The 15,104-nt window shown below is 39.3% G+C and overlaps 1 long non-coding RNA gene across 1 annotated transcript in view; it reads left to right on the top strand.

Annotated features, from left to right (window-relative positions):
- The first annotated feature begins 1,568 nt into the window (after nucleotides 1-1,568).
- Nucleotides 1,569-15,104, top strand: part of LOC122561116 — a 129,262-nt gene continuing 115,726 nt past the window's right edge. The window contains exons 1-2 of the long non-coding RNA XR_006314913.1: nucleotides 1,569-2,700; nucleotides 8,266-8,321. This is a non-coding gene — a long non-coding RNA (uncharacterized LOC122561116). The remainder of the gene's footprint in view (nucleotides 2,701-8,265; nucleotides 8,322-15,104) is intronic.

The following is a 15,104-nucleotide window of genomic DNA, read 5'->3' as shown; positions in this document are numbered from 1 at the left end:
GAGATCTCCTAGTGACTCAGCCTCAACTGAAAATCAGAAAATGGGTGATTATTTCATTTTATGAAAGGAGTGAGGCTGTGTTCCTGCAAAATCACAGCTGCATTTGCCTGAATTACAACAGTGACCATATGTTAACAAGTAACTACTTGTAAATTGAGACACCTTGAGGAAATAAAGAAAAAGATTTATTTAAAAATTAGTGGGCATATGTTTAATGTAAGAGAGGAAAGATTTAAAAGGGGACTGAAGGGGCAACTTTTTCACATAGAGGGTGATGGAGGTACAGAATGAACTGCCAGAGGAAGTGGTTGACGAGGTACAATTATACAACTTAAAAGGTATTTGGATAAGTATATGAATAGGAAGCATTTAGAGGGATATGGCCAACTGCTGGCAAATGGGACTCGATTAATTTAGGATATCTGGTTGGTATGGATGAGTTGAACCAAAGGGTCTGTTTCCATGCTGTACAACTCTATGACTACTACTGGGACCCTGAAGCGAACACAAAAAATTGTGGGAAGTGGTCTGTAGGTCTGGCTGTGTGTGGAGAGAGCAGAAGTGTTGACAGCTGGAATTAAACATAACACAGTGGGGTTCTCAGGAGCTGAGTACCACCCACTTCAAACTTCATGCTGATTGTGATGCCCAAATACGGCTTGGCCAATTAGTGGCCAGAAGGTGGCATGGGTGGGGGGAGGTGAGGGCAAGCTGTCCTCTTGATAAAGAATATTGGCTGACTGCCAAATTGTAAAATGGCATTCAGGTGTCCTAGCATCAATCAGAGAGGCAGCGGGGGAGGGGGCTTTGACTTGATGTTATTATATGGAATATTGCAAATACCTTTCCACCAAGCTCACCCCCACATCCACCTCTGTTTCTCACTGGAAAAATTCTGACCAATGTTGCTGATTTTTCATCAGACCTGGATGGTGGTAGAGATGTTCAAATTGTAATTAAAAAGTGTCAGGAGAGTGAGGAGAGGGGAAGGAAGATAAGGGAAAGGTCTGTAATAAGGAATAGAGAATAGGGGAGATTAAGTGACAAAGGAGCTGATGCTGTAAGGCAAATCAAAGATTGCACTGGGACAGTTGAGACTGAAGTAACAAATGATTCCACGAGGGGCAGTAATTGAGAAAAGTAGAATCATTACCGGCAATTGTTGTTCAAAAGGATGGGCCCACCAGCCCCTTTTTTGCACTACTTCTAAATGTCCTTAAAAAGATGTCACGCCTCTAAGTTTTCCAGTTCTGGTCATTGATCTAAATTACTAACTATCTTTCTCTGTCCACAGATTCTGTCTGATCTGCCAAATATTTCCAGCATTTTCTGTTTTTATTTAAATGCAAGTCCTTTTGTCTTTTGTGGCAGATTTTGGTAAGGCAATGATTATTTACTCTGGCTTTGTTATTTCCTGTTGAGAGAGGAACACATATTAAGACATACTGTATGTGCTCAGCCAGTTCCACCAGGCTAGGCCAGAAATAGAATCACTAAAATGTAAAGATAGAAATTGACTAAAAAGAGCCGTTTTATTGAAGGAATATTTGACCAGCCATTTTTTAATGCAAGGATATGATACATTGAGTTCAGTTACAAGGTATTAAGTCACCATAATCCCTACACTGGATATCATGATGGAGAAAATAACACATGTTCCTCCTCTCAGTCTGTACATGAAAAGATTTCTTTTACATAACTCTCATGATAGCAACCATCACATTGTGAGAGAGAGCATGGAATGAAGAACTTTTTATGTGGATAGGATAATCACGATTTTGAACCAGCTCTTACATAGCCCTGGCTCAAATTGGAACAAAGGCTAAGTTTGAGAACTGTGCGTATTGATTAGTTTAGTAACCAGCTGTTTTAAAGATAAATAGCATCAGTGAGGACCAGAACCTAGCATAAAAACAATGCTGCTCACTAGTTAAATGCTTGCTCATTGTATTCTCTGTAATTTTACATTGACGTCAAACTGAACAAACCACGATTCATTCAAATTAGATTTTCCAGCATCTCATATGTCAGTTGCACAGCTAATAATGAAATAATTGTCATCATTTGTGCTGTTATTGCAGCATTAACATTGACATTTTTATGTAGAACTGAATTAAAATGACCGGATTAGCTGTCTGTAGAGCATTGTCATTGTATCAATAAGAATTTGATAGATTGTTTCATTTCCTGCTTATTAAAAGATCCTTGACTCCCCAGTTTTCCATGTTATTTTCAGCCCTCTTTGGGCAGTTTCATATTAATGTCTAATTCTTGGCTGTAAGAGTGAGTGGATGCAATCTCTTCCCAGGCCATTACAGTGAGCTGCCTATTTCAAAACCCTTCCCTTTCACTGTGGAAGATTTTGAACTCTGCTCATTGCCTCTTTCAAATTGCCTGACTGGATTATAAACGGATAGCTGCCCAAAAAGATTATAGGTTTGACTTGGTTGCTGTAATGACACAGCAAGGTTAAACATTCACTGGAGAAAAAAAAGTAGTTAATCAGCTTTCATTCAGTGACCAAATTTTAACAATGTGCGTTCTCGATTTCAGGCGGTAGACACGGTTAGGATTTATCAGGATTTCACTTACATTTTCAGTCGAGTTAAAATCTGCTCTCTGCAAAGCTGAAGATCTGATCCCAATCTACACGGATTTCTCGACAATCAAAAAATGGATCTAAATGTTCTTCAGAGGGAGGTAAAATTAATTCCTACATATTCTAACCTGAAAGTGGCCAGACTTTATTTTCAGAATTAAGCCCTAGGAAAACACCTTTAGTCATCTGTTTTTACCCCATTGGAATAGACTGTCAGAAAATGCAGCCACATGGGGTTTGCCTCCTCAGCTGAGCATTCTGATCAATTGTACAGTTGGAATCCAGCAGCCCCACTACACTACTAATTTAAAACCTGTCAATCTCCAGTAATGAGGTTCCACTCACAGCTCATCTGACCAAGCTGTTTATGTCCTCCTGTAGTGCAAGGCTATCCTCCCCATTATTTACGCCCATCGATTTTCATACCATCTGCGAATTTACTGATCAACCCTCCTACATTCAATTCTAAATGATATATATATACACCACAAACAGCAAAGGCACAACTCTGATCCCTATGGAACCCCACTGGATACAGGCCTCCAGTCACAAAACAAAAGAGCCCCAGACCATCACCCTCTGCTTTTTGCCACTCAGACAATTCTGCATCCAATTAGTCAAATTTCCTGGGATCCCATGGGTTCTTACCTTGCTAATAGTCTCACTCAGGACCTTTTCAAAAGCCTTATTGCAATTCGAGTAGGCTATGTTGAATGCATTGGAGTCACCTCTTTGAAGAATTCAATCATTGGTCAGACATGACCTTTCCTCAATAAAACCATGCTGACTGTCCTTGATAAATCTGTGCCTTTCCAAGTGCAGATTAACTCTGTCCCTCAGAAATGCTTCCAATGTTTTTCCCTCCATTGAGGTTATTCTGACTGGCCTGTAGCTTCCAGGTTTATCCCTTGCTCCCTTCTTGAATAACAGTGCCACATTCATTGTTCTCCAAATCCCAGGTGCCTCTCCTGTGGTCACAGAGGAATTAAAAATTATTCCCAGCATTCCCTGCTATTTCCTCCCTTGCCTCACACAACAGCCTGGGATATACTTCATCCAGTCTTGGAGACTATCTACTTATAAGCGTGCCCCCTCCTCTCCATCTAAGATAATTTCTTAAATTATATCAAAGCCTTTTTCTCTGATTTCTATACCCAAATTATCCTGCTCACTAGTGAACACTGATACAAAGGATTCATTTAGAATCCTATCGAGGTTCTCCTGCTCCATGCACAAATTACCACTGTGGTCTTTAATGAGTCCTAATCGTTCCCTCACTATCCTTCCACATTGAAAGTACTTACAAAATAAGTTAGGATTTTCCTTTCTTTTACCTACCGTTATACTTTCATGCTCTTTCTCTGCTTTCCTAATTTCCTTTCTAAGTTTGTCCTTGCACATTCTGTACTCCTTGTGGGCTTCAGCTGTTTTATTCCCCCAGTATCTGCCAGAAGCCTCCATTTTTCTCTTCATCTAATCCTGTATATCTCACAATAGCCAGGGTTCACTGGATTTGTTGGTCCCACCCTTTACCTAGCCCTGTACTCACCCTGATTCCTTCTTGATTGCATTCCATTGTTCTGACACAGATTTACCTTAACATGTTTTCTCCCAGTCGACTGTGGCCAGATCCTTCCTGATTTTATTAAAATCAGTCTCATCCAATTTAGAACTTTGACTTCAGGCCCATCCTTGTCCTTTTTCAAAACCGTGTTGAATCTAATGGAGAATCTAATGGGATCGCTATTTGCAAGCTGCTGCCCCACTGATACTGCACCACTTGCCTGGCTTCATCACCTAAAATTACCTTCAGGACCGCCCTGTCACTTGTAGGACCTTCTGTGTACTGGCTTAAAAAGCTCCCTTAGATGCATTTTCAAATTTCCCACAGCAAAAACAGAAATTGCTAGTGAAACTCAGCATCTCTGGCAGCATCTGTGGGAAGAAATGACAACCCCTGTTAACGTTGGGGAAATTGATCTTCCCTATAGTCCCTACCTCATTACTTTTGCACCTATCTAAAGTTTACACACTCATCTGCTCTTCTAGTGTTCTAGAACTGTTAGAGGTCTATAGTACACTCCCCACAATGTTATTGCTCCTCTTTGATTTTTATGTTCTATCCATATGGCTTCATTTGAGGAGCCTTCTAAGATATCATCCCTCCTTACTACTGTAATTGATCCCCTGATCAATACTGTGACAACTCCTCCTCCTTTACATCCTTCCTTCTCATACCCAAAGTCCTTGTATCTTGGAATATGGAGCTACCAGTCCTGCCTCTCTCTCAACCATGTCTCAGTAACATCAATTACATCATATGTGTTAGTTTGTGCCCTCATCTGCCTTGTTCATCAGACTCCTTGCATTAAAATAAATACCGTCTGATCTTGCCAAACTTCCTTGTGCCTTAACTGGTCTGTAATTTCTCTTTTTGGTCATTCATTCCTTGTGGCTGAATATTCTGTCTGAATCTCGCACCACCTGCCAAGTTGGTTTAAACCCTCTCTAACTGCACTAGCAAAGCTCCCCTAAAAGATGTTGGTTCCATTTCATTTCAGGTGCAACACTTGTCCTACTACTCCCAAAAACAGTCCCAATATCCCAGAAATATAAAGCACCACCTCTCCAGCCATACTTTCATCTACACTGACCTCCTATTTTTATACTCATTAGCACTACTGCCTCTGGAGTCCTGTTCTTTAATCTGTTTCCTAGTTCCCAAAATTCTGTTCGCAGCACCTAATCCCATTTTCTATCCATGTCATTGGTAGCAATGTGTACCACGATCTCTGTTGGTTTGCCCTCTTCTTCAGCATGCCCAGTATCATTCAGTGACATCCCTGACCCTGGCACTAGGGAGGCAATATACTATCCTGAAGTCTCTTCTGTGACTGCAGAAAGTCCTGTCTGTTCCCCTTAAAATTAAATCCCTATCACCATAGAACAAAGAAAATTACAGCACAGGAACAGGTCCTTTGGCTCTCCAAGCCTGCGCCGATCCAAATCCTCTATCGAAACCTGTTGCCTATTTTCCAAGGATCTGTATCCCTCTGCTCCCTGCCCATTCGTGTACCTTCTAGATACATCTTAAATGATGCTATTATGCCCGTCTCTACCACCTCTGCTGGCAACACGTTCCAGACACCTACCACCCTCTGCATAAAGAACTTTCCAAGCATATTTCCCTTAAGCATTTCCCCTCTCACCTTGAACTCATGACCCATAGTAACTGAGTCCCCGACTCTGGGAAGAAGCTTCTTGCTGTCCACCCTCTCTATACTCTCATGATTTTGTAGACCTCAATCAGGTCCCCCCTCAACTTCAGTCTTTTTAATGAAAATAATTCAAATCTATTCAACCTCCTCTGCACCCTCTCCAAAACATCCACATCCTTCTGGTAATGCAGCGACCAGAACTGTACGCAGTATTCCAAATGTGGCCAAATCAAAGTCTTACACAACTGTAACATGACCTGCCAATTCTTGTACTCAGTGCCCTGTCCGATGAAGGAAAGCATGCCATATGCCTTCTTGACCACTCTATCGACCTGCGTTGCCACCTTCAGGTTACAATGGACTTGAAAACCCAAAATCTCTCTCAACATCAATTTTCTCCAGGACTTTTCTATTTACCATTTAGTTCACTCTTGACTTGGATCTTCCAAAATGCATCACCTCGCATTTGCCTGGCTTGTACTCCACCCAACTATCCAATCTATCTATGTTTTGCTGCATTCTCTGACAGTCCCCTTCACTATCTGCTATTCTACCAACCTTAATGTCATCTGCATACTTGCTAATCAGACCAGCCTTACCTTCCTCCAGATCATTTATGTATATCACAAACACAGGTTCCCAACACAGATCCCTGTGGAACACCACCGGTCACAGTTCTCCATTTTGAGAAACTCCCTTCCACTACTACTCTCTGGCTCCTGCTGTCCAGCCAGTTCTCTATTCATTTAGCCAGCACATCCTGGACTCTGCTGTTCTTCTTTCTTCCCTCTTTCTCCTGTCAGTATTCAAAATGATATCTCTGTTAGAAAGGGGATGGTACTGCTGCACTATCTGCTTTCGATCACCGTAACAATAAAAAGGGCTAAAGGCTGAAAAGTGGACTGAAATTCAGTTCATGAACTGAGTGGAAAAAATACTCTTTCACTTTGTAAACCAGTCTAAAGTATATAGGGTAAAACAATGAATTACAAATGCTGGAAGACTGAAACAAAAATAAAAATTGCTGGAGAAACTTGGGCGAAAGTGGGGACTGCAGATGCTGGAGATTAGAGTCAAGAGTGTGTTGCTGGAAAAGTGCAGCATGTCAGGCAGCATCTGAGGAGCCAGAGGATCAACATTTTGGACAAAAGCCCTTCATCAGAAACTTAGCAGACCTCGGCAGTGCAGGAGCAGGTTAGGTAGATTGACCATGCTAAATTGTCCCAAAGTTTCTAAGGATGTGCAGATTAAGTGGATTGGTCACCTGTTCAGATGGTCAGTGCAAACTCAATGGGCCTAATGGCCTCTTTCTGCACTGTAGCAATTCTATGATTTTATCTATGGCGGCAAGGTGGCTCAGTGGTTAGCACTGCTGCCTCACAGTTCCAGGGACCCGGGTTCAATTCAAGCCGTGGGTCGCTGTCTGTGTGGAGTTTGCACATTCTCCCTGTGGCTGCATGGGTTTCCTTCAGGTGCTCTGATTTCCTCCCACAGTCCAAAGATGAGCAGGTTAGGTGGATTGGTCATGCTAAATTACTCCATAGTGTCTAGGGTTGTGCAGGTTAGATGGATTAACCATGTGAAATGCAGGGTTGCAGGAATAGGATAAGGGAGTGGATCTGGGTGATATGCTTTTTGAAGGGGTGGTGTGCAATCAATGGGCTGAATGGCCTGCTTCCACACTGTCAGGATTCTGCGATCTGACAGCATTTGTGAAGAGAAAGCAAAGTTAACGTTTCGAGTTCAATGACCCTTCTTCAGAGCTGACAGACAGAGATCATGGAACATATTGGTACCAACTTCAGAACCAATTCTGAAGAAGGATCACTGGACTCAAATTGTTAACTCTGCTTTCTCTGCACAAATACTATCAGATCTGCTGAGTTTCTCTGGCAATGTTTGTTTTCATTAATGCATATAAGGATTACAATTAGGTTGGATAACCTGAGTCGAAGGCTAAAATGTGAATAATAGTCACTTAGATGGATTATAAATTTCAGAAGCTGTACCCAGTATGGAGTTTGCTGCCTTTGGGTAGGGAGAATTTCCTGAATAATATAAATCATATGAGGATTACTATGGGCATTAGTTGGAAGTTGAAAAATGTGGTGTTTTCAACTCTGGTCTCCAGCATCTGCAGTCCTCATTTTCTCCGCATTAGTTGGAATACAGGGTTAAAGCATGAACAACAAGATGTATTCAAAGCTTATTAAATTAAAAACAAACTGGTTAAAATATTTAAAACTAGCTCAGTCCTTTTAAAAGACATGATGGATATAAAATTAAGAAAATCCCAAAAGGGCAAATGTGTTGAATAAATTTCCATGTCAGCTTTCACAGACAGCAACCTGAAACAACTGGTACATTGAATTGTTTCAGGAGTCCATAATATATGTAGAAGTTGGTAAACATGGCAATGAATAAACTTGAAGAATTCATTGTTTGCAGGACAGGAACAGACATGACACAGCCTGCAATTCTGAAGAAAATGGGTGAGGAAATAGGTGAGGCCTTTATTATTATTTGTAGCCATTTCATAAATATAGAACACCATCTTCAAAAGGTTGGAGTACCTTGGAAACTGTTTAGAGAAACTCAACAAGAAAGAAACAAAGACTTTGACTTAGTAGAAACAAAGTTTACAGAGTTCAGTTCATTTTACTTGGAACAAACTCAGGTCAGGTGGTGACATATTTTGGTCTTTAAAACAGAAAATATAGCTTCACATCAACCACTGAAATTTGAAAATTATTGTGAAATTTGATTGATTCAAGTTAGGCGATGGATTTGTTTTCTGTGAGTAATTGAGAGCAATAATGAAATTAATGGTCTGTCAATTAACTCCTTTACAAAGAATGTTGTATAAACACCTAGTTAAGACAGAATCAGAGGCTGGAAGGATAAACACACATAGATTGAGAGTCAAGTACCCTGTGGAACATAAAGGCTTGTTTACAGTTAGGACCCTAGAAACATTTGTGGAATGCAACCAGTTGGAATTGAATAGACTGTCTATTCTGGTGCCAGATCAATATCCTGGAGTGTTGGAAGATTACTTTGGAGGAGGGGAGGGGTGGTGGAATCATCAGGACAAATCTGAGCTTTAATTTCTTGGGAGTTTCTTTTGTATATATATTTACTTCTCTGGGGAGATTAAATAAATGAGTTAGATTATGCTGCAAGGCAAATTATGTGTGGTCTGGAAAAGCAATGAGTTAAATGCTCTTTTCTGGCAGTTCATGATGTTACCTGAACTCCAAGATCAGATGGCAGTATTGTAAACCCCATGCATATGCTTGTTATTTTATATATAATTGTTTAATTGGTGACAGCTCTTGTGAGTTTGGGACTCTCTCCAGAATCTGTTTTGCAATTTATTAGTCAGCCTTGAAACAGCCACAGCTATCCAAATAATAAAAGCTCAGCTGGTACTGACAGAACTATAAGTAAAAGACTTTCTGGTTAAATGCTTTTGATATAAGCTGCTTGAGATGCTATACTCAATGAGTTGGAACCACTTTCATTGATCTGTATGAGCTGGCTTTAGAAGTCTAAATCATCCTAACTTGGAAGGTAGTCAATATAATGTAACCTTGTCAAGTTTTCAAAAATATTGTTTCTTATATAAGCCTTGCAAGGACTTCAATGAAAGATTGCTGTGTAGAACCTTTTGAGATCCTATCATTGCTTTTTGCTGTTTTCTTTAATAAAGAGACATTGTTTTCATAAAGTGTTTGGCAAATGTATAGGAAGGAGAGATGCCAGAAGAATTCAGCAAAATTTCTATGATTGCAGGCCATGCAATATGTTTTCGCAATTTAAACTAACAAAGTGCATTTAGTAAACCAACTGAAAAAGTGGTACAATGTTTTTTTAAAAGTAACTATTCCATTTAAATATGTTGATTGCAGTAAAATGTCAACAATGTTGTTCCAGAAAAACAACTAGCAGGCAAATTGACATGAAATAAAAAGGCATGATAGTGTAGATGCTGACAATAATCAAAAATTGACAACATCTGAGTGAAATAAAGTTAATATTTCTGAACAAGACTTATTAATGAGAGCTGATGAAAAGTTGGCATGAAACTATTTGATCGGAGAGTTGGAGAATTAAACAGCCTTGTGAGTTAAAGTGATGATTCCAGTGCTGTACCATGCATTCGACAGTCCCCCAAGTTTGTATTGAAAAATCAGGTCGATACATTGGACGTTGCATTGAAGGATGACATGCCTTCATGCATATGCATGTTTTAGTTGTACAGGATTCCATTATTTCAAGAAACAAGTTTGATTCTTTTGCCATTAAAGAGTGAGTAGTTAATGGTGTGCTTTTATCACCTTTTTTGTGTTGAGATTATTTTGCTTACAGTAGAACATTAATCAGCTTCAGTCTCCACAGCTATGGGATACTGTGTGAAATAAGTAATAGTGGAAGTATCCAGCTTCATAAAATGAAAGTACATACTTGTGACTGACATCGAGCTATATTGCTGATTTCAGCAGAAATTTGGTACTGAAAATGGTACACAGAATATTTTCCTGGGATGAATTGACTATTACAGAACTATCTTTTACATGCTTTAAATATAGGAAAATTGTTCTCGCAAAATCAGGATTTCCTCAGATTACATTAACTATATTTTTGTCTTCTCCACTTGTGAATGTGGGTGTTTCCAGCTGGGCCAGCATTTATTGCCCATTCTGGCAGCCCTTGAGAAGGTGGTTGTGAGCTGTCTTGTTGAACCATGCAATGTAGGTTGTCTCACAACGCCCTGAGGGAGGGAATTCCGGGATTTTGACTGAGCAACAGTGAAGGAATGGTCATATATTTCCAAGTCAGGATCATAAGTGGCATGAAGGAGAATTTGCAGGTGATAGTATACCCATGTATCTGCTGTCCTTGTCATTCTAGATGGAAGTGGTCATGGCTTTAGAAGGTGCTGTCTAAGGATCTTTGACAAATTTGGAGACAGTAGTAGCAACAGTGAGTATTAAATAATGGTGGTGGCTCCAGTAGACACTTTGGTACCTTTGCCTTTACAACCCCTCTTCAAAAATACCCAGGACAAAATAACCTTTTTAAAGTGACAGCATAATCACAATATGGATTAGCAATTTTCGACTTCCATCATCTGATTTGATTCCCTTTGATTCTCATGGCCTGAAAGAGCTTCAAAAAACAAAGAACATTGACTTAAAAATGGCTGCAGTGATCACCTGACTGCAGGTGAGGCAGGCTTTATGAAGTCCATAACCAGGAGCCACTCAGAATGGCAATTGATGTTATCAAAGAATTTAAAATCAAAAAGTCTGATTTGTATCTCCTGTTTCATTTATGGAAAGTTTATGTTGGAGATATGAAAATCTGCCATGTTTAATCAGCTTAAAAACATCAGACATTGGAATACACAAATCAGATGTGTTTCATGGAGCAGTTTTTGATTTTGTGGGGAATTAAGATGGTTTGGGACTGGAATTGAAGAATGATCTGTCTCCTTGCTTTCTCTCAGCCTTTTGAAGCACAATGTACCCAATGACAACTCAAACTTGCAAGAAACCATGTGGTCATTGAATACTCAAATCTACAGTATTCACAGTTGCATTTAATTCAGGACATCCCTAACCAACCATGGGCTCAGGTTAAAACATTAGACTGCAAGAACATCCTCAGAATTAGAAATCGTATATCCCCTTTTTATTATAAGATATTTCTTTTTAAACTTTGTATTTTTTAGTGTTGCATTTTTTAATTACATTTTTCAGGTAGGTAATCATCTTGTTCGTTCTTTTTTTCACTCAAGAGAACCTTACAATTGGCTCTGGTTAACTACATTTTTATTGGAATGGTATATAACTGCATACTAAGAAGATAATTTTAAGTCTTTGTGGTTAACTGAGCAGATTGAAAAAAGGGGACCCAATTCACTCCTCCAACTGGTTGTATGTTAGTTTGCTTCGTATCTAATGGGTTGGTCTTGAGTTAGGTATTGCTGGAGAATAAGCCCATAATGGGATTGAAGGACTCTGACCCCGAAGAGTAATAAGGCTTTAAGTAATTTGTCATTACTAAAGTATGATTTCCAATTGTCACTATTCTCTGTCATCTATTTTTATGCGTTACAATTATAGCTGTTTTATTTCTAACATTTTATACATCATGATTACCAAAAACTCTCAGATATCTAATCTGAATTGACCTACACCATTTAAAACATATTCAGTACATTATGACTATTTGTAATAAGTGGTCATACATCATTTAGGGGATAATATGTTAGGAGTGAATTTAAATATTATCTATTGTATTGAGGTCCAGTCAAAGATGTACACGTTGTCTTTAAACAGAGGTGTAATACCTAGGAATAAAATGACAGGAATAGTTGATTGTAGAGGCCTATCGTATGTAGGGAATATTTTGTTTAGGACCATTGGATTAGATTGATCACTGCAAATAAATACTTTTGCTTCCTAAAGAGAGCCTAAAGAAAAATGGACTGAATAATTACAGTTAATTCAGAACATTTGCACTTGAGATGCATTTAGATCTTGTATTGGCTTCCACATTACAGTGATTAAAAGAGAGAGCCTGTTCACATGTGCCATGTAATTATGTCTTGAGCTTTGTTTGTGTGCTGTTTCTCATCAGGGTCACAGACCTCCATTTGTCAAACGTAGAAAAGTTCTCCATTTTGCAAACAGCCTTCTGGGGTCAGCGCTAAGAATGTGTGTGCAAGTGAGGAATTTGGGAGTGTTTCTGTGGCCAGTCTAGCAGCACACAGGAGTCCCAGTGTCAGCAATTCAGATAGCTGTGTGGTGAACTTATTAGTCAGTGCCAGTCAGGTAAATCCATCCATTTTAGCAACAGAAGAAAACATTTACTGATAGAACTGGCACCTTCATTTCAAACTGTGGTGAGTTTTGGATGGGTTAAGGGAAGGAAATGATGAAAGAACAAAATTTTTGAGGAAACTGCATCAGAGAAAATATGGATTTAAATCTGTCAGCAAATGTTATTGAAGGCTGAGTACTTCAGAATGAAGCGTTAGTGTTAAAATTAAACAGAAACTTGTGGACAATGGCCCAGAACATAGTGGAAATATAATTTTCCTTTTTGGGTGGCCTGACTGAAAATGTCATATTATGCCAAGATTGTCGTCACATTGTGAAAAACATCATCCAAGAACCTGTTTTAGTTGGACTGATTGTGAGCTTAACTTGCTGACTGGAGTAATAAGAAATTAATTGAACAGGTCATGAATTTAGCACAAGAGTCTTTAAAGTAAATGCCATCTACTGGAGTTCTGTATATTACAACATGGAGGCCATTTTGGTTTGTAATTGCACTTGAATTATAAAGGAATAAAAATCCATATACTCTCATTGACACAAATTAATTATATTTAGAAGCAAAAATTGTTAACTTGTATGAAGGCAGATACACCAATGTTTCTTTCAATCACAGTTTGTCTTCTTGACTTAGAAAGCAGAGTTGAAAATGTGTTGCTGGAAAAGTGCAGCAGGTCAGGCAGCATCCAAGGAGCAGGAGAATTGACATTTCGGGCATGAGCCCTTCTTCAGGAAACGTCGATTCCCGAAACGTCAATGCCCGAAACGTTGATTCTCCTGCTCCTTGGATGCTGCCTGACCTGCTGCGCTTTTCCAGCAACACATTTTCAGCTCTGATCTCCAGCATCTGCAGTCCTCACTGTCTCTTAGAAAGCAGAGTGCATTGGTAGGCAGGCAGTGATCCAGTGCCCACAGTTGGTTCTTCACATTTTCACTGATTGGACTTGTTAAAAGCTGAGTCCTACTGTTGTTAATGTGAAACACAGCATTGCAATAAGACAAGCACTTGCTCCAGTTTGGTTAATTTGGTGGACATTTGGATGTATTTGGGAAAGAACTGTTCTAAATTGGATGGAATTCATCTATTGCTTACACGGTGCCACCCAGGTATGGATTATGTACGGTGCATCTGCATACTCTGTGTGATCTGTACTGCCGCCTAGAGGAATTTTAATCCTATGTTTATTGTTACTTTTGTCAAAATAAATGATTAGAAAGATAAATGCAACTCTATGGCATCTTTTCAAGCCTAGCAGGCATTTCAAAGTACTTTGCAGCCAGTCAAGTATTTATGTAGGGAACAAGCAGACAGCCAGTTTGCATACAGCAAGCTCCCACAAACATGATGACCATGTGATCTGTTTTTGCGATATTGATAGATTGAATTTTAGCTAGGACACTCCCTCACTCTTCTTGAGCTGTGAGGGCAGACAAGACATTGGTCCACTGTCTCATTTGAAAGTTGAATCCTCTGGTGCTGCACCAATCTTGATGCTGTACTGATGTCAGGCTAAATGTTTTGTGCTTCATGTCCTGGAGTGAACTTAAAAGCTGCCACCTTCTGTTTCAGAGATGGATATGCTTCCAGCAAAGCCCTCGGCACAACATTACCTCTGTCCTTCACGATATCTATCAATCCAATTTTAAGAAATGTTTTTCTCCTGGTTGTAGCAAAGGTAAATAACACGTATTCTGCAACAGAAATATCTTTTAAACAGTAAATCAACTGAACATTGTAGCTTTTATAGTTACTTTAGGAATTCAAGATAATTAATACTGTTGTGAGGTTTGACCCATTTCCAAAGAGTACTATATAATTCACTAATGCAAGTCAAAGTCAAGAATGTTCGCAATATACCCAAGGGAAAAAAAAAGAACTGCCAATACTAATTTTTAAATAACATTCAGCATCCAGTGTACATGTTGTGCAATGTTCAGCTTCCAACTGGATAAAGACTAGGTTTGCTCCAAGTTGGACCACTTGCTGATTGCTGACTGTTCATACAGGGGAAACATTTACACAGAAGCCAAGTGTCAATAAGCATTTTAGGACAGATAGAAAAATAACTGCAGAGATTGCCTGAACATATTCCATTTTGATACTTACCTTGCCATCCATTTTCCTGCTGCTATTTACCTTGTACCAAATATATATTTATAATCCTCCATGCTGAGATTCACTACTCCAATCTCCTCTAGTAATGATCTCTAACCAATTCTGGGTAGATATATTGAAATGATCAATCCCCTGCTGTTTTGATATTCTCCTTAGCCTGGAGGCATTTCCTCTGACAAAAACTCACAACCCACTCTTTGGTAGAGAAAGGAGAGTTGCAGAGGAAGCTTGTACTGCACCAATCCATGAAGTAAAGCCTTGGTTCTATGGTATCCTCACGTTTTTTTCAAGGAAATGCAATTATCTGCAAAACCCTTTTTTCT

This window comes from Chiloscyllium plagiosum, chromosome 22 (genome assembly GCF_004010195.1).
Source record: "Chiloscyllium plagiosum isolate BGI_BamShark_2017 chromosome 22, ASM401019v2, whole genome shotgun sequence".
In the NCBI taxonomy this organism is placed as follows: domain Eukaryota; kingdom Metazoa; phylum Chordata; class Chondrichthyes; order Orectolobiformes; family Hemiscylliidae; genus Chiloscyllium; species Chiloscyllium plagiosum.
This window is presented reverse-complemented; position numbering and strand designations above follow the sequence as displayed.